The sequence below is a fragment of the Pleurodeles waltl genome, chromosome 3_1, assembly GCF_031143425.1.
Source record: "Pleurodeles waltl isolate 20211129_DDA chromosome 3_1, aPleWal1.hap1.20221129, whole genome shotgun sequence".
Lineage (NCBI taxonomy): Eukaryota > Metazoa > Chordata > Amphibia > Caudata > Salamandridae > Pleurodeles > Pleurodeles waltl.
In genome coordinates this window covers 155,080,121-155,107,136 of record NC_090440.1, presented here as the reverse complement: position 1 = coordinate 155,107,136, position 27,016 = coordinate 155,080,121, and the positions used below count along the sequence as shown (strand labels likewise).

At 50.2% G+C, this 27,016-nt stretch overlaps 1 protein-coding gene across 2 annotated transcripts in view; it reads right to left on the bottom strand.

The window, feature by feature from the left end:
• ALPK3 (alpha kinase 3) overlaps positions 1-27,016 on the bottom strand; it is a 996,430-nt gene that overhangs the window by 465,210 nt on the left and 504,204 nt on the right. The window lies entirely within an intron of this gene.

The window sequence follows — 27,016 nt, the reverse complement described above, 5'->3', positions numbered from 1 at the left end:
TAGTTTTTCAAAATGTTTGGGGTTGGTAGTTTTCCCTATATGGCTGCTGATCCCAGGACCAAAAACGCAGGGGCCACCCCCGCAAAAACAGGTAGTTTAGTATTTGATGATTTTGATGTGTTCACATTGTGTTTTGAGGCATTTCCTTTCACAGGCTCTAGGCCTACCCACACAAGTGAGGTACCATTTTTATTGGGCGACTAGGGGAACAGTGGGGGAAGGAAATGTGTGGCTCCTCTCCGATTCAAGAACTTTCTGTCACCGAAATTTGAGGAAAAAGTGTTCTTTTGGCCAACTTTTGAGGTTTGCAAAAGATTCCAGGTAACAGAACCTGGTGAGACCCCCACAAGTCACCCCACCCTAGATTCCCCTAGGTGTCTAGTTTCCACAAATGCACAGGTTTGGTGGGTTTCCCTAGGTGCCGGCTGAGCTGGAGGCCAAAATCCACAGCTAGGCACTTTGCAAAAAACAGGTCTGTTTTCTTTGGGAAAATGTGATGTGTCCACGTTGTGTTTCAGGGCATTTCCTGTCACGGGCGCTAGGCCTACCCACACAAGTGAGGTACCATTTTTATCGGGAGACTTGAGGGAACGCTGGGTGGAAGACAACTTGTGGCTCCTCTCAGATTCCAGAACATTCTGTCACCGAAATATGAGGAAAAAGTTTTTTTTGCCCACATTTTGGGGTTTGCAAAGGATTCTGGGTAACATAACCTGGTGAGAGCCCCACAAGTCACCCCATCTTGGACTCCCCTAGGTGTATAGTTTAAAAAGTCACAGGTTTGGTAGGTTTTCCTAGGTGCTGGCTGAGCTTGAGGCCAAAATCCACAGCTAGGCACTTTCCAAAAAACACATCAGTTTTCTTTGGGAAAATGGGAATTATGTGTCTATGTTGCGTTTCCTGTTGCAGGAATTATGCCTACCCACGTAAGTGAGATACCATTTTTATCGTGAGACTTGGGGGAACATAGAATAGCAGAACAAGTGTTATTGCCCCTTGTGTTTCTCTACATTTTTTCCTTCCAAATGTAAGACAGTGCATAAAAAAACATCTATTTGTAATTCACATGCTAGTATGGGAACCCCAGAATTCAGAGATGTGCAAATAACCACTGCTTCTCTACACCTTATCTTGTGCCCATTTTAGAAATACAAAGGTTTTCTTGATACCTATTTTTCACTCTTTATATGTCACCATATGAATTGCTGTATACCTGGTATAGAATGAAACCCCATTGCAAGGTGCAGCTCATTTATTGGCTCTGGGTACTTAGGGTTTTTGATGAACCTACAAGCCCTATATATCCCCACAACCGGAAGAGTCCAGCAGATGTAAAAGTATATTGCTTAAAAAATCTGACATCACAGTAAAAAGTGACAGAGTTAAACGTTAAGAAAAATGGGTGTTTTTTTTCACTTCAATTTCAATATTTTTTTTCCAGCTGTTATTTTCTGTAGGAAAACCTTGTAGGGTCTACACAAATGACCCCTTGCAGAATTCAAAATTTTGTCTACTTTTCACAAATGTTTAGCTTTCGGGGATCCAGCATTGGTTTCACACCCATTTCTGTCACTAACTGGAAGGAGGCTAAAAGTACACAAAATAGTAAAAATGAGGTATGTCCCAGTAAAATGCCAAAACTGGGTGAAAAATGTGGTTTTCTGATTCAAGTCTACCTTTTCCAAAAAGCTGGGAAGCTGGTAATTTTAGCACCACAAACCCTTTGGTGATGCCCTTTTCAGGAGAAAAAACACAAGCCTTCTTCTGCAGCCCTTTTTTCCCATTAAAAAATTTAAAAAAATGAATTTTCACTGTATTTTTACTAATTTCTTGGTCTCCTCCAGGTGAACCCACAAACTCTAGGTACCTCTAGAATCCCTAGAATGGTGGACAGAAAGGAGGCAAATTTGGCATAGGTAGCTTATGTGGACAGAAAATTATGAGGGCCTCAGCTCGAACTGCTCCAAGTAGCCAAACAAAGGGCTGGCACCTGAGGGGGAAAAGGCCTGGCAGCGAAGGGGTTAAAGGAGGTGAGAAGCTGTGAGAGGTACTTTGAGGTTAAGATGGTTAGTGCTTTCATTTGAGCATACTGCGTGGGATTGTTAGCTGATCTGGGTATGTCGGTCATCTATGTGCTTACTGATCTTTTCTATTTTATGCTTGAAAATTTGGCAGTGGTGATTTTTTATGTAGCATGCGCACTGACAGATTCTAGTAAAAGGTTGAGTAAATATGTGACTAGATCACGGAGGAATGCCCTGCTGTATCGGAAAATGTATACACAAGTGAGAGAGGAACTAATCTTGAGGAGAAAGCTTATGCTGTTGCAAGTATGCAACCTTTATCTAGGGAAGAGAAAAGCTTTGCGCATTTTTGTTGTGCACAGTTGTTTTTGACAAGAGTGGGCGCTGGAGAAGGGGCTGGAGTTAAGGAGCTGGTTTGGTCCACTGATTTAAAGTGTGGGGAGGTTTACTGACCCTGAACAATGGTGCATGACTTATAGCTGGGTTTGTGCTGTAAAGTGCCACATACAAAAATATATACAATAATAGCAAAGTATATTGGACCTTAGTTTATGAACACTTTGGTGGTCATTACAACCCTGGCGGATGGTGTTAAAGCGGCGGTAAGACCGCAAACAGGCCGGCGGTAAAAAAATTGCAATTACGACCGTGGCGGAAACCGCCAACAAAGACAGCCACTTTAACACCCCAACCGCCACGGCGGTACAAACAAACAGCGCAGCGGTCACCGCCAACAGACAGGCGGGAGACAATGTACCTCCCACACTATTATGACAGGCCAATCCGCCACCTTTTCTGGGGCGGATTCACTGCGGATAAAAACACAGCGGAAACAGGAATTTAGAAGGGAAAACGCTCACCTCTACACACTCCACGAGGAATGAGGACACCATGGAACCAGAACTCCAAATCCTACCTGCGAAAGTCTTCCTGCTCCTCTACTAGGAGCACGAACGCCGGCGGCGAATACCACGGTGAGTACTGCACCTACGACACAGGGGAGGGAAAAAACAGGGACACACACACGCAACACCCCCACCCTCACCCACTACAACACACACACTAATACATATCAATACATCACAGTTACACCCTCCAACCCCCCCCGGAAGAATGCAAAGACCAAAGAAAATGAGTGTAACCATCGGAATATATTACAAACAAATAAGCAGAAACATATATATATATATACACCATGTACAAAATAAATACCAGGCATAGCAGACCAGGTACTGCACAAAGAAAGTCCGTGGAACACTGGGACCACACGGTATGGGCGAGGCCCACACAAGATCCCCGACCATGACGGAGAGAACACTGCAGGGGCATCAGATACTAAGAAAACAGGCACCTCAGTGGGAGGGAAAGGGGGGGCACCTCAGCCGCTTGAGTGCACGATGCCAAATCCACGAGGGGGCCACATGCCCACTGTTCCATCCTGGGGAGTGCAAAGCCACAGTCCCTCAAGTCTCTACAGTGGGTTGGTTGCCCACTGTTCAATCCTGGGGAGTGCAAAGCCACAGTCCCTCAAGTCTCTACAGTGGGTGGTTTGCCCACTGTTCCATCCTGGGGAGTGCAAAGCCACAGTCTCTCAAGTCTCTACAGTGGGTGGTTTGCACACTGTTCAATCCTGGGGAGTGCAAAGCCACAGTCTCTCAAGCCTCTACAGTGGGTGGTTTGCCCACTGTTCAATCCTGGGGAGTGCAAAGCCACAGTCTCTCAAGTCTCTACAGTGGGTGGTTTACCCACTGTTCAATCCTGGGGAGTGTAAAGCCACAGTCTCTCAAGTATCTACAGTGGGTGATTTGCCCACTGTTCAATCCTGGGGAGTGCAAAGCCACAGTCTCTCAAGTGGATAACAGTCTCCACTGGTTCTGGAGGGGGCATGGTGCCCAGAGTGCTTCATCCTGTGAAGGACAGAGGTAGTGGTTGGGTCTCTCCACTGGCTCTGGAGGGAGCATGGTGCCCAGAGTGCTTCATCCTGTGAAGGACAGAGGTAGTGGATAGGTCTCTTCACTGGTTCTGGAGAGGGACTGGTGCCCAGAGTGCTTTATCCTGTGAAGGACAGAGGTAGTGGATGGATCTCTCCACTGGTTCTGGAGGGGGAATGGTGCCCAGAGTGCTTCATCCTGTGAAGGACAGAGGTAGTGGATGGATGTCTCCACTGGTTCTGGAGGGGGCATGGTGCCCAGAGTGCTTTATCCTGTGAAGGACAGAGGTAGTGGATGGATCTCTCCACTGGTTCTGGAGGGGGACTGGTGCCCAGAGTGCTTCATCCTGTGAAGGACAGAGGTAGTGGATGGATGTCTCCACTGGTTCTGGAGGGGGCATGGTGCCCAGAGTGCTTTATCCTGTGAAGGACAGAGGTAGTGGATGGATCTCTCCACTGGTTCTGGAGGGGGACTGGTGCCCAGAGTGCTTTATCCTGTGAAGGACAGAGGTAGTGGATGGATCTCTCCACTGGTTCTGGAGGGGGACTGGTGCCCAGAGTGCTTCATCCTGTGAAGGACAGAGGTAGTGGATGGATGTCTCCACTGGTTCTGGAGGGGGACTGGTGCCCAGAGTGCTTCATCCTGTGAAGGACAGAGGTAGTGAATGGATGTCTCCACTGGTTCTGGAGGGGGACTGGTGCCCAGAGTGCTTCATCCTGTGAAGGACAGAGGTAGTGGATGGATATCTCCACTGGTTCTGGAGGGGGACTGGTGCCCAGAGTGCATCACTCACCCCGTGATGGACCCAGTTGCGTCAGTGCCCCTGCCGCTCATGGGCTAGCGGTGCTTGAGTTGGCGGTGCCCTGTTCAGCGGTGCTTGAGTTGGCGGTGCCCTGTTCAGCGGGCTTGAGTTGGCGGTGCCCTGTTCAGCGGGGCTTGAGTTGGCGGTGCCCTGTTCAGCGGTGCTTGAAGTGGCGGTGCCCTGTTCAGCGGTGCTTGAGTTGGCAGTGCCCTGTTCAGCGAGGCTTGAGTTGGCAGTGCCCTGTTCAGCGAGGCTTGAGTTGGCGGTGCCCTGTTCAGCGGGGCTTGAGTTGGCGGTGCCCTGTTCAGCGGGGCTTGAGTTGGCGGTCCTTCATGGCCCAGCGGGGCTTGTGCTGGTGGTCCTTCATGGCCCAGCAGGGCTTTTGCTGGCGGTCCTTCATGGCCGGGAAGGGCTTTTGCTGGAGGTCCTTCATGGCCCAGCAGGGCTTTTGCTGGCGGACCTTCATAGCCCTGGGCTGGCGGTCGTTCATGGCCCAGCAGGGCTTTTGCTGGCAGTCCTTCATGGCCCAGAGGGGCTTGTGCTGGCGGTCCTTCATGGCCCAGCAGGGCTTTTGCTGGCGGTCCTTCATGGCCCAGCGGGGCTTGTGCTGGCGGTCCTTCATGGCCCAGCAGGGCTTTTGCTGGCGGTCCTTCATGGCCCAGCAGGGCTGGTGCTGGCGGTGGCCTCCTGGGCAGCTGGGCTGGGGCTGGCGGTGGCCTACTGGGCAGCTGGGCTGGGGCTGGTGGTGGCCTCCAGGGCAGCTGGGCTGGCGGTGGCCTCTTGGGCAGCTGGGCTGGGGCTGGTGGTGCCCTCCTGGGCAGCTGGGCTGGGGCTGGGGCTGGCGGTGCCCTCCTGGGCAGCTGGGCTGGCGTGCCCTCCAGGGCAGCTGGGCTGGGGCTGGCAGTGGCCTCCTGGGAAGCTGGGCTGGCGGTGGTCTCCTGGCCAGCGGGGATGATGGTGGTCTTCTCCGCCGTGCACCTCTTCCCAGACTTGCTGGGTTTCTTGTGGCCCTTTCCCACCTTGGAAGGTGTCACAGCTGACTCCACACTCCCACAGGGACCACTGGGAGCGGCTTTGGTGGCTGGAGTCTTCCCCCTCTCCCGCCGGGCACTGGCCAACTTCGGATGCTTCACAGGTGGGGGACTGTCTGTGCCGTGGCTCCGTGCCACACTGGCTGTCCTGGTGGCCGGTCCACTCCACATACCGGTGACTACAGGCACCACTGGTGCCGGAGATGTTTTGGCTGAGGTGCTACTTCGGGACCAAAGAGATGGACGGGGTGGGGGAGGTGTGGGAAAAAGGTCAAGGGTGGGCAGGAAACGTTTTTTGGACACACTGGGATGAGTAGCTGGAGGGGGTTTGGGAGTGGAGGAAGAGGTGATGGTAGTAGGAGGTGTTTGTTTGGTGACTTTGGGTGAAGGTGCATGCACTGGAGGCTGTCGTGAGGTGGATGGCTGTTGGGTGGGTGTGTGCCTGCGTTTGTGTGTCTTGGGAGGGGGGTCACAGACACACTGGGATAGGACACAGGGGATGTGTGAATGGTAGTGGGGGTGGTGACTGCACGTGAGCGGGGTGTGCTGGTGAGGGACGTAGTGGCTGTAGTGGTAGTGCATGCAGGTGTGAGTGTAGACGAGACTGGGAGGGAGACTAGGAGGAGGGGGACACAGTGGAGGCAGTGGATGTTGGTGTGTCTGCATGTGTGTGTTGCTTGCGTGAGTGCCTGTGGGATGTGTGGTGCTGATGTTTGCCTGAGCTTCCCTTGTGAGTTGAGGTGTGTGCAGGCTGGTCTGATGGTGTGCTTGGGATAGGCAGAGGTACAGGAGACTGGGTCTGGGTGGAGGAAGTTGGAGGGGGGAGGCTAGAGACGGGGACAATGGCTGCCATCAGTGCTGAGGCCAGAGTTTGAAAAGCTCCGTGAAGGGCCGCCTCACCAGAATGAATGCCCTCCAGGAATGCATTAGTTTGTTGCAACTGCCTTTCTACACCCTGGATGGCATTCAAAATGGTAGACTGCCCAACAGTGAGGGACCTGAGGAGGTCAATGGCCTCTTTACTGAGGGCAGCAGGGGTGACTGGGGCAGGGCCTGAGGTGCCTGGGTCGAAGGTGATGTCCACCCTCCTGGGTGAGCGGGCATGGGGCGAAGGCTGAAGGGTTGCTGGGAGGGCGGTGCTGGTAGGGGGGGTGGCGGCTATACCTGTAGATGCGGGGGGTACAGATGTTGCCACCTCCACAAGGGAGCTCCCATCAGAGGACGAGTCCGTGTCGCTGGTGTCAGCTCTTGTCCCCGCCGTGGAGCTCCCCTCGCCCTCCGTCCCACTGGTGAATCCAGACTCCGTAGTGTCGCCCTCCAGGGCCATGTGGGATGCAGTTCCCTCGTGCTCTGGTGCCACTGCTCCTCTGCCTGATGATGCTAATGCACACAAGAACAGGGAGACCACAAAAAGGGTGGGGGGGCGACAGAAGAAAGACATGTTGAGTGCATGGATTACCGCTACCGTTGGCGGACACGACAGACACAGAAGGCCCCTGCACTACGCCGCGCTCTTGGGCTCCATTGTTCAATTCCTGGGAAATGGCCTACAAGGCTATGGACGACATCTGCACACAGATGACACAGAGGCATAAGTAGGTGTACTTGGCACTCTACAGAGGTGGGCTGGGCTGCCACATGGCCTGCCTTACGGAGGGGCCTAGCCTACGGAACTCGCCCTGGCCTAGGGAAACCCACAGCCCTCCTCCCCCACCCAGACAACTCCACTGCACGCAAAGTCAGCAGAATGAGAGTGTACTCACCCCCTTGTGTCTGCTGTGATGCCCTCAAGCGCCCATCCAACTCCAGGTAGGCCACCGCCAGGAGCCTGAACATCAGGTGGGTCATGGTGCGACGGGCACTCCTCCCACGTTGGGAGGCCATCCCCAGCTGACCTCCGCCGTCTTCTTTCTCCAGCGGCGAATGTCCTCCCATTTTTTACGGCAGTGGGTGCTCCGTCTGTGGTAGACCCCTAGGGTCCGGACATCCTTGGCGATGGCACGCCAAATATCTTTCTTCTGGGGGGCGCTGACCTACATGAAGTGTACAGGGGAAGAAGAGAAGTCATTACTAACTGCACCGTCAAAGTGATTGGCACCCATCCCTACCCTTGCCATGTGGCACATGCATTCACCGTCTTTCATGCTCGCAGCACTCTGCCCCCTTCCTTCTTACATCCAGCCCTCTCCACACAGGCATAGACTATACAACATGCTCCCTGTGTACTTACCTGTTTGTCTGGAGGACCAGCCATTGTCTCTCCCAGACCGAGGTCACAGCAGCACTTGCAGTGTAGGTCCTCTCCTGTCGAAGATCAGGTATCGAGTGATTGAACAGATAGAAAATGGCAGTCACGTCCACGGCGGTGCGTACCGTCACCGCAGGCGTACATTGTCATTGGCTCCTGGGACCCATAGGGTCCAATGTTAACCAATGCAGCAATGTGCCGCGGTCTTCGACCGTCTACTGCAACGGTGTACAACGCCAGCGCAGTTACCTCACATCCCATTGTCCCACTTTAGAGGTCAGGCAGCCGCCATTTCAGGGGCCCACATTCCTTCATTTTCAACTGAGTCACACATACCTAGGCCTAGACTCAACACACATACAGGCCACCTTTTGTGTATAATTGGTGTTCTGGGTAAACTGTGGGTACGTACCTCTGAGTTGTTTGACTCTGTGCTCGCTGTTGTCCTTCATAGGCACCTTCCGCTGGGCCATGTGAGGAGATGGCGGCATCCTCCGGTGTACGGACCGCTGGTGGACCTGTCGACAATGGAGGAAAGACATTTGATAATCACCTACAGGCTTGACCGTGCCACAATCCAGGAACTGTGTACCCAGTTGGAGCCAGACCTAATGTCAGCAATCCGCCATCCCACAGGAATCCCCCCTCAAGTGCAGGTGCTGTCAGTGCTCCATTTCCTTACAAGTGCCTCTTTTCAAACAACTGTGGCCATGGCATCAGGGATGTCCCAGCCTATGTTTTCCAACGTATTGTCCAGAGTGTTGTCTGCCCTTCTGAAACACATGCGGAGCTACATCGTTCTCCCTCAGGTGGAGGATTTGCCTACAGTGAAAGGTGATTTCTATGCCCTGGGACATATCCCCAACATCAGAGGTGCCATTGATGGGACTCATGTGGCTTTGGTCCCCCCCCCCCACAGGAGTGAACAGGTGTACAGAAACCGGAAGAGTTATCATTCTATGAATGTACAGATGGTATGTTTGGCAGACCCGTACATCTCCCATGTGAATGCCATGTTCCCTGGCTCAGTGCATGATGCCTACATCCTGCGGAATAGCAGCATCCCTTATGTGATGGGTCAACTCCAGAGGCACCGTGTGTGGCTATTAGGTGAGCACCTGAAAGCTAGTCAGTGGGAATGGTTGTCTGGGTCTGGGGTTATCCCTCCAGGTTAGTGTGTGTCTAACAGTTGCCCCTCGCCATTTGCAGGTGACTCTGGTTACCCCAACCTGTCATGGCTACTGACCCCAGTGAGGAATCCCAGGACAAGGGCAGATGAACGCTACAATGAGGCCCATGGGCGAACTAGGGGGGTGATCGAGCGGACCTTCGGCCTCCTGAAGGCCAGGTTCAGGTGCCTCCATATGACAGGTGGATTCCTATTCTACTCACCAATGAAGGTGTGCCAGATCATCGTGGCCTGCTGTATGCTTCACAACTTCTCTTTGCGACGCCAGGTGCCTTTTCTGCAGGAGGATTGTCCAGATGGCGGTGTTGTTGCTGCTGTGGAGCCTGTGGACAGTGATGAGGAGGAAGCAGAGGAAGAAGACATGCAGAACAGGGACTCAGTGATCCTGCAATATTTCCAGTGAGACACAGGTAGGAATACAAACCTGCCTACTACATGTACTTTGACACTACTACCTCTCTACTGTCTGTCGTTTTCACCCAGTGTATGGTCATTGAGTTGTCACTTTCCCTTACGATTTCACAGATGTGGGTCCCACTGTGTGACATCTGCTTAGATTCCTCATGGACTAGAGCTGTGTGACATAGGTATGTTGACATTACTATTTAAAAAAACATTTTGTCACTGTAATTGCTAATACAGTATTTCGAAATCACAGACAGACTCCAGATCATTTTGTGCTTTAGGTGTGTTTATTTAAATGCTCAATATTGGAGGGGGTAGTGAAATGGTGAGGGGTGATGGTGGAGGAATGTCCATGGCAGAGTCCAGTCTATTAGTCTCACAGGTGCATTGCCCATATGGGCATAGGAAGTGGAGCTGGGGCAGTTTAATTATGGACAGGGTGACAAAGTGGGACAGTAGGATGACAATCAGGGTGGTCTAATTTCTTGGCGGGGTCTTGGCATTGTGCTCTGTCTTTGTCCTGGATCTCAGGGACCGTTTGCGGGGTGGTTCTCCATCTGCAGGGGGTGGGGTGCTGGTGTGGTGGTCCTGTGGCGGGGCGTCCTGTCCACTAGCGCCGGCGGAGGTGGTGGGCAGTTCATCGTCCATGCTAGTGTCAGGGGCCCCTTGTAGTGCCACAGTGTCCCTCCTGGTGTTGAGTACTTCCTTCAGCACCCCTACGATGGTGCCCAGGGTGGAGCTGATGGTTCTGAGTTCCTCCCTGAAGCCCATATACTGTTCCTCCTGCATGCGCTGGGTCTCCTGAAACTTGCCCAGTACCGTTGCCATTGTCTCCTGGGAGTGGTGGTAGGCTCCCATGATGGAGGAGAGGGCCTCGAGGAGAGTGGGTTCCCTTGGCCTGTCTGCCCTCTGTCGCACAGCAGCCCTCCCAGTTCCCCTGTGTTCCTGGGCCTCTGTCCCCTGGACCGCGTGCCCACTACCACTGCCCCCAGGTCCCTGTTATTGTTGGGGTGGTGGGTTTTCCTGGGTTCCCTGTAGTGGTGGACACACAGCTGATTGACGTGTCCTGGGGATGGAGGTATGGGCCCACTGGGTGGGTGCTGTGCTGGTGTTTTCAGAGGGGGGAAGGTCTGTGGTGGCCTGTGCCTGTATGAGGGGAACCGACTGTCCAGAGGTCCCCGATGGTCCGGGCTGGTCATCTAGATCCAGTTGGACAGAGGGGCTGTCATCACTGTGGGCCTCTTCTGTTGGTGGTGTGGACATGTGTGGACCCTCCTGTCCGGTGACATTGAGTAGGGGTCCTGCAGGGGTATAAAAGGATGTTTATTACATCTGTATGTGTAATGGTGTGCAATGGGTGGGTGACCGTGTACCCCAGTGCTAGCATTCCTGTGTGGGAGCTTGTGTGATGATGGTTCAGGGGGGTGTATGGGTATGTGCAGTGGCCATGCTTTGGTGATGGGTGTCCATGCTTTGTAGTTGCATGCAGGGCTTGGTGTTGGGATGTGTGGTTTGTGATGTTGGGACATATGTGAGGAGTTGGGGTGCTGGGGGTAAGGGTGGGGGTATGTGATAGCATGCAGGTAGGGTGGGCAATATAGTATTAAAGATTTGACTTACCAGAGTCCATTCCTCCACTGTAGGAGGCTGGACTGGCTTGTAGTGAGTACCAAGGGGTACTTGCACCTTGCACCAGGCCCAGTTATCCCTTATTAGTGTATAGGGTGTCTAGCAGCATAGGCTGATAGATAATGGTAGCTTAGCAGAGCAGCTTAGGCTGAACTAGGAGACGAGTGAAGCTCCTACAGTACCACAAGTGTCACTTGCACAATATCATAAGAAAACACAATACACAGTTATACTAAAAATAAAGGTGCTTTATTTTTATGACAATATGCCAAAGTATCTCAGAGTGTACCCTCAGTGAGAGGATAGGAAATATACACAAGATATATGTACACAATACCAAAAATATGCAGTATAGTCTTAGAAAACAGTGCAAACAATGTATAGTTACAATAGGATGCAATGGGGAAACATAGGGATAGGGGCAACACAAACCATATACTCCAAAAGTGGAATGCGAACCACGAATGGACCCCAAACCTATGTGACCTTGTAGAGGGTCGCTGGGACTATTAGAAAATAGTGAGGGTTAGAAAAATAGCCCACCCCAAGACCCTGAAAAGTGAGTGCAAAGTGCACTAAAGTTCCCCAAAGGACATAGAAGTCGTGATAGGGGAATTCTGCAGGAAAGACACAAACCAGCAATGCAACAACAATGGATTTCCAGTCGAGGGTACCTGTGGAACAAGGGGACCAAGTTCAAAAGTCACAAGCAAGTCGGAGATGGGCAGATGCCCAGGAAATGCCAGCTGTGGGTGCAAAGAAGCTTCTACTGGACAGAAGAAGCTTAGGTTTCTGCAGGAACGACAAGGGCTAGAGACTTCCCCTTTGGAGGACGGATCCCTCACGCCGTGGAGAGTCGTGCAGAAGTGTTTTCCCGCCGAAAGACCGCCAACAAGCCTTGCTAGTTGCAAATCTAGCGGTAAGCGTTTTTGGATGCTGCTGTGGCCCAGGAGGGACCAGGATGTTGCAAATTGCGTCAGGAGACAGAGGGGACGTCGAGCAAGACAAGGAGCCCTCTCAGCAGCAGGTAGCACCCGGAGAAGTGCCAGAAACAGGCACTACGAGGATGCATGAAACGGTGCTCACCCGAAGTTACACAAAGGAGTCCCACGTCGCCGGAGACCAACTTAGAAAGTCGTGCAATGCAGGTTAGAGTACGTGGACCCAGGCTTGGCTGTGCACAAAGGATTTCCGCCGGAAGTGCACAGAGGCCGGAGTAGCTGCAAAAGTCGCAGTTCCCAGCAATGCAGTCTGGCGTGGGGAGGCAAGGACTTACCTCCACCAAACTTGGACTGAAGAGCCACTGGACTGTGGGGGTCACTTGGACACAGTTGCTGGATTCGAGGGACCTCGCTCGTCGTGCTGAGAGGAGACCCAAGGGACCGGTAATGCAGCTTTTTGGTGCCTGCGGTTGCAGGGGGAAGATTCCGTCGACCCACGGGAGATTTCTTCGGAGCTTCTAGTGCAGAGAGAAGGCAGACTACCCCCACAGCATGCACCACCAGGAAAACAGTCGAGAAGGCGGCAGGATCAGCGTTACAGAGTTGCAGTAGTCGTCTTAGCTACTTTGTTGCAGTTTTGCAGGCTTCCAGCGCGGTCAGCAGTCGATTCCTTGGCAGAAGGTGAAGAGAGAGATGCAGAGGAACTCTGATGAGCTCTTGCATTCGTTATCTAAAGTTTCCCCAGAGACAGAGACCCTAAATAGCCAGAAAAGAGGGTTTGGCTACCTAGGAGAGAGGATAGGCTAGCAACACCTGAAGGAGCCTATCAGAAGGAGTCTCTGACGTCACCTGGTGGCACTGGCCACTCAGAGCAGTCCAGTGTGCCAGCAGCACCTCTGTTTCCAAGATGGCGGGGTCTGGAGCACACTGGAGGAGCTCTGGACACCTCCCAGGGGAGGTGCAGGTCAGGGGAGTGGTCACTCCCCTTTCCTTTGTCCAGTTTCGCGCCAGAGCAGGGCTAAGGGGTCCCTGAACCGGTGTAGACTGGCTTATGCAGAATTGGGCACATCTGTGCCCATGAAAGCATTTCCAGAGGCTGGGGGAGGCTACTCCTCCCCTGCCTTCACACCATTTTCCAAAGGGAGAGGGTGTAACACCCTCTCTCAGAGGAAGTCCTTTGTTCTGCCATCCTCGGACAAGCCTGGCTTGACCCCAGGAGGGCAGAAACCTGTCTGAGGGGTTGGCAGCAGCAGCAGCTGCAGTGAAACCCCAGGAAAGGCAGTTTGGCAGTACCAGGGTCTGTGCTACAGACCACTGGGATCATGGGATTGTGCCAACTATGCCAGAATGGCATACAGGGGGCAATTCCATGATCATAGACATGTTACATGGCCATATTCGGAGTTACCATTGTGAAGCTACATATAGGTAGTGACCTATATGTAGTGCACGCGTATAATGGTGTCCCCGCACTCACAAAGTCCGGGGAATTGGCCCTGAACAATGTGGGGGCACCTTGGCTAGTGCCAGGGTGCCCTCACATTAAGTAACTTTGCACCTAACCTTTACCAGGTAAAGGTTAGACATATAGGTGACTTATAAGTTACTTAAGTGCAGTGTAAACTGGCTGTGAAATAACGTGGACGTTATTTCACTCAGGCTGCAGTGGCAGGCCTGTGTAAGAATTGTCAGAGCTCCCTATGGGTGGCAAAAGAAATGCTGCAACCCATAGGGATCTCCTGGAACCCCAATACCCTGGGTACCTCAGTACCATATACTAGGGAATTATAAGGGTGTTCCAGTAAGCCAATGTAAATTGGTAAAATTGGTCACTAGCCTGTTAGTGACAATTTGAAAGAAATGAGAGAGCATAACCACTGAGGTTCTGATTAGCAGAGCCTCAGTGAGACAGTTAGTCACTACACAGGTAACACATTCAGGCACACTTATGAGCACTGGGGCCCTGGATGACAGGGTCCCAGTGACATATACAACTAAAACAACATATATACAGTGAAAAATGGGGGTAACATGCCAGGCAAGATGGTACTTTCCTACACAACCCCCACCCCCCAAACGAAGGACAATAAGACTAGTCATTCCCTGATGGGTCTTCATTGTCTAAGTGGAAATATCTGGAGAGTCCATCTGCATTGGAGTGGCTACTCCCAGGTCTATGTTCCACTGTATAGTCCATTCCCTGTAGGGATATGGACCACCTCAACAATTTAGGATTTTCACCTTTCATTTGTTTTAGCCAAAGTAGAGGTTTGTGGTCTGTCTGAACAATGAAGTGAGTACCAAACAGGTATGGCCTCAACTTCTTCAGTGCACAGACCACAGCAAAGGCCTCCCTCTCAATGGCAGACCAACGCTTTTCTCTAGGGGTCAACCTCCTACTAATAAAAGCAACAGGTTGATCCTGGCCCTCAGAATTAAGTTGTGATAGGACTGCCCCTACTCCTAATTCAGATGCATCAGTTTGGACATAGAATTTTTTAGAGTAACAAGGGCTTTTTAGGACAGGTGCAGAGCACATGGCCTGCTTCAGCTCCTCAAAAGCTTTCTGACAGTTTGCTGTCCATAATACCTTTTTAGGCATTTTCTTGGATGTGAGGTCATTAAGAGGGGCTGCCATGGAGCCATAGTTCTTAATGAACCTCCTGTAATACCCAGTGAGGCCTAGGAAGGCTCTCACCTGGGTCTGTGTAGTAGGGGGAACCCAATCAATAATTGTTTGGATTTTCCCCTGTAGTGGTGCAATCTGTTCCCCACCAACAAGGTGTCCCAGATAAACCACCTTACCATGCCCTATCTGGCACTTTGAAGCCTTGATAGTGAGTCCTGCCTTTTGCAGGGCCTCCAAAACTTTCCATAGGTGGACCAGGTGATCATCCCAGCTGGAGCTAAAGACAGCTATATCGTCCAAATATGCTGCACTGAAAGCTTCCAGCCCTTGCAGGACTGTGTTCACCAACCTCTGAAAAGTGGCAGGTGCATTTTTCAACCCAAAAGGCATTACAGTGAACTGGTAATGTCCTCCAATGGTTGAAAATGCAGTTTTAGGTTTAGCATCTTCTGATAATTTGATCTGCCAATACCCTGCAGTCAAATCAAAAGTGCTTAGATACTTGGCAGATGCCAGTGTATCTATGAGCTCATCTGCCCTGGGTATAGGGTGAGCATCAGTTTTGGTTACCTGGTTGAGACCTCTGTAGTCTACACAAAACCGCATTTCCTTCTTTCCATCCTTGGAATGAGGTTTTGGTACAAGTACCACAGGAGAAGCCCATGGACTTTCAGAGTGCTCAACCACTCCCAGTTTTAACATTTTCTGCACCTCTTGCTTTATGCAGTCCCTGACATGGTCAGGCTGCCTATAGATTTTACTTTTGACAGGCAAGCTGTCTCCAGTATCTATAGTGTGCTCACACCAAGAAGTGGTACCTGGCACAGTAGAGAAGAGTTCAGAGAATTGATCTAGGAGATTTATGCAATGGTCTTTCTGCTCAGCAGTAAGACAATCAGCCAAAACTACCCCTTCCACAAGAGCATCTTGTTCTGTGGAAGAGAAGAGATCAGGTAGAGGATCACTGTCTTCTTCCTGTCCCTCATCAGTTGCCATGAGCAGGGTGAGATCAGCCCTGTCATAGTAGGGTTTCAGGCGGTTGACATGGAGCACCCTAAGGGGACTCCTGGCAGTGCCTAAGTCAACTAAATAGGTGACTTCACCCTTTTTCTCAACAATTGTGGGGGGACCACTCCATTTATCTTGGAGTGCTCTTGGGGCCACAGGCTCCAAGACCCACACTTTCTGCCCTGGTTTGTACTGAACCAAAACAGCCTTCTGGTCATGCCATTGCTTCTGGAGCTCTTAGCTGGCCTGAAGGTTTTTACTGGCCTTTTTCATATACCCAGCCATCCTTGATCTGAGGCCAAGTACATAATCCACAATATCTTGTTTTGGAGCTTTTAAAGGTTGTTCCCAACCCTCCTTGACAAGTGTTAGTGGACCCCTAACAGGGTGTCCAAAGAGGAGTTCAAAGGGGCTGAAGCCCACTCCTTTCTGGGGTACCTCCCTGTAGGCAAAAAGGAGGCATGGTAAAAGGATATCCCATCTCCTGCGGAGTGTTTCAGGGAGACCCATAATCATGCCTTTGAGAGTTTTGTTAAATCTCTCCACCAGTCCATTTGTTTGTGGATGATAGGGTGTAGTGAACTTGTAAGTCACACCACACTCCTTCCACATGGCCTTTAAGTATGCAGACATGAAATTGCTTCCTCTGTCTGATACTACTTCCTTTGGAAAGCCCACTCTGGAAAATATTCCCAGGAGGGCCTTTGCCACTGCAGGTGCTGTAGTGGTCCTTAAAGGAATTGCTTCAGGATATCTTGTGGCATGGTCCACTACCACCAAGATAAACCTATTGCCTGAAGCAGTAGGAGGGTCAAGGGGGCCAACTATGTCAACCCCTACCCTTTCAAAGGGAACCCCAACCACAGGCAGTGGAATAAGGGGTGCCTTTGGGGTGCCACCTGTCTTGCCACTGGCTTGACAGGTTTCACAGGACTTACAAAACTCTTTTGTGTCCTCAGACATTCTAGGCCAATGAAACAAGGGAACAAGCCTGTCCCAAGTTTTCATTTGCCCCAAATGTCCAGCCAGGGGAATGTCGTGAGCAAGAGTTAGGAGGAACTTTCTGTACTCCTGAGGAATCACTAATCTCCTGGCAGCTCCAGGTTTTAGGATCCCTTGCCTCAGTGTACAAGAGGTTGTCCTCCCAGTAAACTCTGTGAGAGTCACTGACATCCCCATTAGCCTGTTTGACAGCTTGCTGTCTCAGACCCTCTAATGGGGGACAGGTGTGCTGTGCCACACTCAGCTCCTCCCTGGCAGGCCCCCCTTCACCCAAAAGCTCAGCAGTGTCTGCTTCCAGCTCCTCTGGTGTAGGTTCTGCACAGGGTGGAAATTCTTCTTCCTCAGAAGTAGAATCCACTGTAGAGGGAGGGATATTAGGAAGTGCTTTACTTCTACTAGCCCTAGCTTGAGGGAGCACTTGGTCCATTGTTCCAGGATCCAAGCTTCCCTGTCCTTTTTGCTTTTTGGCCTGAGCCCTGGTTAAAGCAAAAATATGCCCTGGGATGCCCAGCATTGCTGCATGGGCCTCCAACTCCACATCTGACCAAGCTGATGTCTCCAAATCATTTCCTAGTAGACAGTCTACAGGTAAATCTGTGGCTACCACAACTTTCTTTGGACCAGTAACCCCCCCCCCAGTTGAGATTTACAACAGCCATGGGGTGGCTAAGTGTGTTGTTGTGAGCATCGGTTACTTGGTACTGGTGACCAAGTAGGTGTTGTTCAGGGTGGACCAGTTTCTCTATGACCATAGTCACACTGGCACCAGTGTCCCTGTAGGCCTGAACCTCAACACCATTTATTAGGGGTAGCTGCTTGTACTTATCCATATTAAGGGGACAAGCAACAAAGGTGGCTAAATCAATAGCCCCCTCAGAGACTAACACAGCCTCTGTGGTCTCCCTAACCAGACCAACCCCAACTAAGTTACCAAAAGTGAGCCCAGCTACTCCCTTGGATTGGCTATTAGTAGGTTTGCTCCCACCACCACTGCTATTAGTAGGGACACTAGGTGTAGCAGTAGGGGTTGTAGTGGTAGGAGGCTTGGTGCTTTTCTTTGGACAACTGGGATCTGTTGTCCAATGGCCTTTTATTTTACATAAATAGCACCATGGTTTCTTTTCCTTGTTTTGATTTGAAGAGGATTTGGGCCCACCACCCCCACCAGAGTGTTTTTGTGGCCTGATGAAGACTCATTTTTAGATTTGTCCCCACCCTTGTCAGAAGACTTACCATCCTTCTTCTTGTTGCCATCTTTGTCACCCCCTGTATGAACTTTTCTGTTCACCCTTGTTCTGACCCATTTGTCTGCCTTCTTTCCCAATTCTTGGGGAGAGGTCAGATCAGAGTCCACCAAGTACTGGTGCAACAAATCAGACACACAATTATTAAGAATATGCTCTCTCAGGATCAAGTTATACAGGCTGTCATAATCAGTAACTTTACTGCCATGTAACCACCCCTACAAGGCCTTCACTGAATGATCAATGAAATCAACCCAGTCTTGTGAAGACTCCTTTTTGGTCTCTCTGAACTTTATCCTGTATTGTTCAGTGGTTAAGCCATAACCATCCAGGAGTGCATTCTTAAGAACTGTAAAATTATTGGCATCACTTTCTTTCACAGTAAGGAGCCTATCCCACCTTTTCCACTAAATGATAGCCATAGGATAGCAGCCTACTGCCTTTGAGGGACATCCTGTACAACACAGGCCCTCTCAAGTGCAGCAAACCACTTGTTAATGTCACCCCCCTCCTTATAAGGGGGAACTATCTTATGCAGATTCCTGGAATCATGCTCTTTTGCAGGATGACTATGGGGAATACTGCTGCTGCCACCATGGGTTTCTAAACCCAACTTCTGTCTTTCCTTCTCTAGTTCTAAAGACTGTCTATCCAAATCCAGCTGTTGCTTTTTAAGCTTCAGTCTGGTTTGTTCCACCCTCAACTTATTGAGTTCCCTTTCTAACAATCTGTCATCAGGGTTGGTGGGAGGGACATTCCTAGACACAGAAGTATGATGAGAATTAACAGATGGAGACCTGTCCCTTACAGAGGGCACCCTAACAGCTTGGCTGACAGTGTAATGTGAGAGCACACCATCTGTATGATGTTACTCCACCTCAGTACCAACTATGCTAGACTGTCTAGTAATGGGCAGGCTAAGAAGTTTCTTTCCTGAATCTTTTCCTGGGGGAGTCCCTGGATCAGATTGGGAACCATTAGCTACTTTTTCAACAGATGGGGCACTTTTAGCCTTATCTTGTTCTCTAAGCATGTTAAGTAACAATTCCAAGGAAGGATTCTTCCCTACACTCAAACCTCTCTCTATGCAGAGACTCCTTGCTCCTTTCCAGCTAAGGTGATCATATGCAATTTTGGACAGATCAACATTTTGGCCTGTGCCAGACATTTTTAGAGAGAGTTAAAGTGATAGAAAAAGAGAAAAAAGTTTGTCAGAGCTTTTAGAAAGACAGAGAAAAAAAAACTTTTTAAACTTTTTAGAACTTTTTGAAAGTTTAGAAGTACTTTTCAGCACTTTAGAAAAGAGTGAAAAGAGGAAATGCAAAACTTTTTAGTTATGTGTACACACACTGAACTTGTTTTGCATATTTTTCTCTTATGAAAAGTACAATGACAAGAGTGGTAAGTAGTCTCAAAGCACTTATCCCACCGCTGCACAACCAATGTAGGAGGCTGGACTGGCTTGTAGTGAGTACCAAGGGGTACTTGCACCTTGCACCAGGCCCAGTTATCCCTTATTAGTGTATAGGGTGTCTAGCAGCATAGGCTGATAGATAATGATAGCTTAGCAGAGCAGCTTAGGCTGAACTAGGAGACGAGTGAAGCTCCTACAGTACCACTAGTGTCACTTGCACAATATCATAAGAAAACACAATACACAGTTATACTAAAAATAAAGGTACTTTATTTTTATGACACTATGCCAAAGTATCTCAGAGTGTACCCTCAGTGAGAGGATAGGAAATATACACAAGATATATGTACACAATACCAAAAATATGCAGTATAGTCTTAGAAAACAGTGGAAACAATGTATAGTTACAATAGGATGCAATGGGGACACATAGGGATAGGGGCAACACAAACCATATACTCCAAAAGTGGAATGCGAACCACGAATGGACCCCAAACCTATGTGACCTTGTAGAGGGTCGCTGGGACTATTAGAAAATAGTGAGGGTTAGAAAAATAGCCCACCCCAAGACCCTGAAAAGTGAGTGCAAAGTGCACTAAAGTTCCCCAAAGGTCATAGAAGTCGTGTTAGGGGAATTCTGCAGGAAAGACACAAACCAGCAATGCAACAACAATGGATTTCCAGTCGAGGGTACCTGTGGAACAAGGGGACCAAGTTCAAAAGTCACAAGCAAGTCGGAGATGGGCAGATGCCCAGGAAATGCCAGCAGTGGGAGCAAAGAAGCTTCTACTGGACAGAAGAAGCTTAGGTTTCTGCAGGAACGACAAGGGCTAGAGACTTCCCCTTTGGAGGACGGATCCCTCACGCCGTGGAGAGTCGTGCAGAAGTGTTGTCCCGCCGAAAGACCGCCAACAAGCCTTGCTAGCTGCAAATCGTGCGGTAAGCGTTTTTGGATGCTGCTGTGGCCCAGGAGGGACCAGGATGTCGCAAATTGCGTCAGGAGACAGAGGGGACGTCGAGCAAGACAAGGAGCCCTCTCAGCAGCAGGTAGCACCCGGAGAAGTGCCAGAAACAGGCACTACGAGGATGCGTGAAACGGTGCTCACCCGAAGATACACAAAGGAGTCCCACGTCGCCGGAGACCAACTTAGAAAGTCGTGCAATGCAGGTTAGAGTGCCGTGGAACCAGGCTTGGCTGTGCACAAAGGATTTCCGCCGGAAGTGCACAGAGGCCGGAGTAGCTGCAAAAGTCGCGGTTCCCAGCAATGCAGTCTGGCGTGGGGAGGCAAGGACTTACCTCCACCAAACTTGGACTGAAGAGTCACTGGACTGTGGGGGTTACCTGGACACAGTTGCTGGATTCGAGGGACCTCGCTCATCGTGCTGAGAGGAGACCCAAGGGACCGGTAATGCAGCTTTTTGGTGCCTGCGGTTGCAGGGGGAAGATTCCGTCGACCCACGGGAGATTTCTTCGGAGCTTCTAGTGCAGAGAGGAGGCAGACTACCCCCACAGCATGCACCACCAGGAAAACAGTCGAGAAGGCGGCAGGATCAGCGTTACAGAGTTGCAGTAGTCGTCTTAGCTACTTTGTTGCAGTTTTGCAGGCTTCCAGCGCGGTCAGCAGTCGATTCCTTGGCAGAAGGTGAAGAGAGAGATCCAGAGGAACTCTGATGAGCTCTTGCATTCGTTATCTAAAGTTTCCCCAGAGACAGAGACCCTAAATAGCCAGAAAAGAGGGTTTGGCTACCTAGGAGAGAGGATAGGCTAGCAACACCTGAAGGAGCCTATCAGAAGGAGTCTCTGACGTCACCTGGTGGCACTGGCCACTCAGAGCAGTCCAGTGTGCCAGCAGCACCTCTGTTTCCAAGATGGCAGAGGTCTGGAGCACACTGGAGGAGCTCTGGACACCTCCCGGGGGAGGTGCAGGTCAGGGGAGTGGTCACTCCCCTTTCCTTTGTCCAGTTTCGCGCCAGAGCAGGGCTAAGGGGTCCCTGAACCGGTGTAGACTGGCTTATGCAGAATTGGGCACATCTGTGCCCATGAAAGCATTTCCAGAGGCTGGGGGAGGCTACTCCTCCCCTGCCTTCACACCATTTTCCAAAGGGAGAGGGTGTAACACCCTCTCTCAGAGGAAGTCCTTTGTTCTGCCATCCTGGGACAAGCCTGGCTTGACCCCAGGAGGGCAGAAACCTGTCTGAGGGGTTGGCAGCAGCAGCAGCTGCAGTGAAACCCCAGGAAAGGCAGTTTGGCAGTACCAGGGTCTGTGCTACAGACCACTGGGATCATGGGATTGTGCCAACTATGCCAGGATGGCATAGAGGGGGCAATTCCATGATCATAGACATGTTACATGGCCATATTCGGAGTTACCATTGTGAAGCTACATATAGGTAGTGACCTATATGTAGTGCACGCGTGTAATGGTGTCCCCGCACTCACAAAGTCCAGGGAATTGGCCCTGAACAATGTGGGGGCACCTTGGCTAGTGCCAGGGTGCCCTCACACTAAGTAACTTTGCACCTAACCTTTACCAGGTAAAGGTTAGACATATAGGTGACTTATAAGTTACTTAAGTGCAGTGTAAAATGGCTGTGAAATAACGTGGACGTTATTTCACTCAGGCTGCAATGGCAGGCCTGTGTAAGAATTGTCAGAGCTCCGTATGGGTGGCAAAAGAAATGCTGCAGCCCATAGGGATCTCCTGAAACCCCAATACCCTGGGTACCTCAGTACCATATACTAGGGAATTATAAGGGTGTTCCAGTAAGCCAATGTAAATTGGTAAAATTGGTCACTATCCTGTTAGTGACAATTTGAAAGAAATGAGAGAGCATAACCACTGAGGTTCTGATTAGCAGAGCCTCAGTGAGACAGGTAGTCACTACACAGGTAACACATTCAGGCACACTTATGAGCACTGGGGCCCTGGATGGCAGGGTCCCAGTGACACATACAACTAAAACAACATATATACAGTGAAAAATGGGGGTAACATGCCAGGCAAGATGGTACTTTCCTACATCCACCTACTCCTGCGAGGCCCTCAGGATGCAGAATCGCCAAGACCTGCTCCTCCCATGTTGTTAGTTGTGGGGGAGGAGGTGGGGGTCCACCGCCAGTCCGCTGAACCGCCAGGTGGTGTCTTGAGACCACGGAACGCACCTTCCCCCGTAGGTCATTCCACCTCTTCCTGATGTTCTCCCGATTTCTTGGGTGTTGTCCCACTGCGTTGACCCTGTCCACTATTCTTCGCCATAGCTCCATCTTCCTTGCAATTGAGGTGTGCTGAACCTGTGATCTGAATAGCTGTGGCTCTACCCGGACGATTTCCTCCACCATGACCCTGAGCTCCTCCTCTGAGAACCTGGGGTGTCTTTGCCGTGCCATGGGGTGGTGTAGGTGATGTGTGGGGTGGAGTGTGTGGTGATAAGTATGCTGATATGTAGTGGTGTGTTGTGTGAGGTGCGTGGAAGTTCTGTGGGTGATGGTGTTGTGTGCCTGTGGCTGCTGTTGTTCTTGCTGGTGCTGTCTCTCTCTAGCCTTCTTTATGAATTTGTGGTCGTAGGGGTTTGTGGGTGTTGTGGGTTTGTGTTTTATATTGTATTGGGTGTGTGGGAGTGGTGTGTGTATGTGTATCAGGTCTGTGTATTTTGAATTGTCCAACGTGGCTTTGTTTTGTAAAAGTGTGTGTATTTTGAGCGCGGCGGTGTTTACCGCCAATGGAATACCGCGGTTGAAAGACCGCCGCGTGGATTCGTATGTCGTGATAGTGTGGGCGTATTTCTGTTGCCGTTACGGTGTCGGTTTTGTTATCGCCAGTTTATCACTGACCTTTGGTGTGGCGGACTTGTGTGGGTGTCTGACTTTTGGCGGATTCCGAGATGTGGGTCATAATAGCTGTGGTGGAATTCCGTGGCCGCGGCGGTGTGTTGGTGGTCTTCTGCACGGCAGTAAGCGCCTTTTAACGCCAATGTTGTAATGATCGCCTTTATTTCTTAATAAGTTGACAGAAGTTCGAAAAACAACAAGATCTACAAAAATGTGAATTAATCGACCTAGCAAAAGGAGATTGTACACTAGATTATATGAGAAAAGTGACAGTAAACATACATGGGAGCAGTTTTTTTTCTCAGAACTTGACAGTGAAGTACAGATTGACTCCTACTCACAGTGAGTGTCAGGAAGCAGAGTAGGAGTTATTGCTTATTACTTTAGACTTGTTTAGCACGGAGAGAGATTTTCCCAACCGGTCTAAGCTGAGTTCATCTCATGGAAGGAAAGGCTGATGGTCTCTGCAGGATATGTCTACGGAGTCTGAACATAGGCTTTGCATGTGTGAAGAATGTACTACGCAACAGCAACCGCACTATGGACTACATTTCACAATAGCCCGTGAACGCTCACATAGTTTGGAAGCGTGGCAGCCATCTTGGCTATCTAGGGATAACTCCCCTCGTGGCCCAGGGCGTTTGTGCTTGGTAATCATGACTCAATGTGTGTGCAGCTAGCACCTTCCAATGTGAGTCTCTGATTTCCAATGCTAAAAATAAAATTAGGGCCACATGTACGTACGTTTTGCGACTCACAAATCGGTCGCAGCACTATTTGCGACCGTGCAAAACGCGAAATGGTATGTACAAATGCCATTACGGAGTCCCAAACAGTGATGTGACCAAATACCGAACCGCAAACATTTGCGACTCAAGTTTGTGACTCGCAAATAAGAAATCGCAATTTGCGACTCGCAAGCCAAATGTACAAGGCAGTCGCAAATTGCGATTAGTCGCAAATAGGCCATTTTGCACACCCAGATTAGCACTGATTCCAAACAGGTGGTAATCAGAACCAAAGTATAAAAGCAGACCCAAAAGGCTTCTGGGTTTTTCAAAATGGCTGCACTCTAAGTGATTGCATGAGGGAGACGAGTCCAGGATGCCCAGCAGAGGAGGAGGCGGAGACAGGAGAGGATATACAGGTCCAGGCAGACCATAGTTCAACAGAAAGAGGAGGAAATATATGAGAAATATAGAATGAGCAGCACAGTCATCTTGGAGATCATTGAATGCTGAAACCTCAGCTAGAAAGCCCATCCCTGTGCAGCTGCTCCATCCCCACACATGTGCAAGTGCTGTGCTCACTGCACCTCTTAGCCTCGGGTAGCTACCAGGGGGTGATTGCTGTTGCTGGTGGGGTGTCCCAAAGTGCCCTGTCACAATTCTTTAGACCGTTATTAGATGTCATACTCACACACATGTCCAGATACATTTACCTTCCCGGGAATGCGGAGGAAATACACAACACCAAATTGGATTTCTACAGAATTGCCAACTTTCCCCGTGTAATAGGGTGTGTGGACGGGACACATATACCCATATGTTCTCTTGCAAATCTGGATATGTGTCTGCAATATGAAATGTACTCACTCCCTCAACATCCAGGTGGTATGTGATGCCCATAATGTCATAACTGATATAGTGGCAAAATTTCCAGGGAGCACACATGATGTGAACATATCCAGGCACAGTGGGATACACCAACGACTAGAACGTGGGGAGTTTAATGATGGATATTTATTAGGTACTGTGTAGTACACACCAATGTCAGAAATACATGTCAATGCTAAGCCATGCTCATATCTGTTGTTTTGTGAAACAGGTGACAGAGCATATGCTTTGAGGCCATCGATACTCACCCCATTACCTAACAACTGCTAATCAGAATGAGAGGCGCTACAACATTGAACATCGGTGCACCAGAATCGTTATTGAGAGGACCTTTGGCATGCTGAAGTCGCACTTTAGATGCCTGCACAAAAGAGGAGGTGAACTCCAGTATGCCCCAGAGAATGCATGCAAGATTGTGGCAACATGTGCCATCCTACACAACACAGCAACCAGATGTGGGCTACATCTCATCCTAGATGACACAGATTCGGAGGATGAGGAGCAGGAGCCACCACAACGACAGCCTGGAGGTTGTAGCTTCGCAATGGAGGGCAGACAGAGACGGGATCACATAGCAACTCATTACTTTGTAAGTGTCATCTGTAACAGCACTCACAAATGTAAAACACACGTAGCCAGGCAAAAAAAAAATATCCTTTAATGTCAGGAGTGCATGATGTAAATGGTGGCGTATAGACAGCAGTAAAGAAGTTTCATGTAACAAAACCTAACACATTCTACTCATGTGCCTTAGGCTAAACCTACGGAGACAACATCACATCCTCCTACGGGTACGACCACCATGGCCTGTGCCTGGTTGGTCCACAGATGTCTGGTGGGCACTGCTACTACGCAGGATGCGGGCATCTGAGGCAGAAACGCTGCTTATGTTTTATATGTCCTCACTGTCCTGAGGGGTGTCACCAGTACCTCTTCATGCCTGGGGGTGTATGAATGAGGTCAACAGCAGCAGTAATGCACCCTAAATCCCTTGCAACATCTCCTGCAAAATGCTCTAGTTCAACCTGGAGTGTGACAGTGCGTCTTGACAGGCAGGTAGTTGTGGTGGCAAGGTGGCCAATGGACTGACTGAGCCGGTCCAAACGTGCAGCTGTGTTGCGCTCTTTGCTCCTTGCAAGGGTCCGTTCCGCCACCATTTCCCTACATAGGTCATTGATGGCAGTGGTGAGGTTGACCATGTTGGTGTTCATGGTGGATAGTTGGTTTTCGACATTTCCAAATCCCTGTGTAAGGGTCTGTTGCATTCAGTGAAGGTTCTGTTTCATCATCCGCATGTGTTTGTTTTGCAGGCGGTGACTGCTTAGTAGGGATGCCTCCAGTCCGAGGAATTGTTGTGTTGCGACATCCTCCTCACCTGCATCATGTGTCAGACGACGCCTTCTACGCCCAGACCCTGCTGTTCACGGTGGCCGACTCTAACCCATCTGTGGCCCCGGTGTCAGGTTTACTGCCTCATTGTCCACATCTGTCTCCTCTGTTGTCTCACCTGCATGGGGAACAATTGGTGTGGTACTGCACTCCCCTGCGGTTTGCTGTCATGGTGGCATCGTCATCTCCCTCCACACTAGGGTCATCAGTGGATACTTGAGGGAGACCTGTGGGACAGGGGATACACTGTCAGTGCCTCTCAGATGTGTGGCTTATCAAAATAAATATTCCTCAAAACTTGGACTACTGTACTACATTACCCATAATTCACTGAACTTGAGGTGGGCATATTGGCATGGAACAGTTTGGATGATGCATGCTTTTGTGAACTGTGGTTGTGTGCATGGTGCCTTGAATAGTGTAAATAAGTGATATTTGCTACTTACTTTTGGAGGTTCCAGGTGCTGAACTGTCAAGGACCCCAATTCCAAAAACAGCCTGTGGCTCCAGAGTGGACTCCACCATGCTCTCTATTGCTGTGGGTGGTGATACTGTGATGATCCCCCACCTGTTCTATGCGTCTCCTTCAACCGCTCTGCAACCCTTTCCTTGGTTCTTGACCTGAGGTCATACCATCTTTTGTGCACCTCCTCGATGGAGCGATGACTGACTCCTATGGCATCTA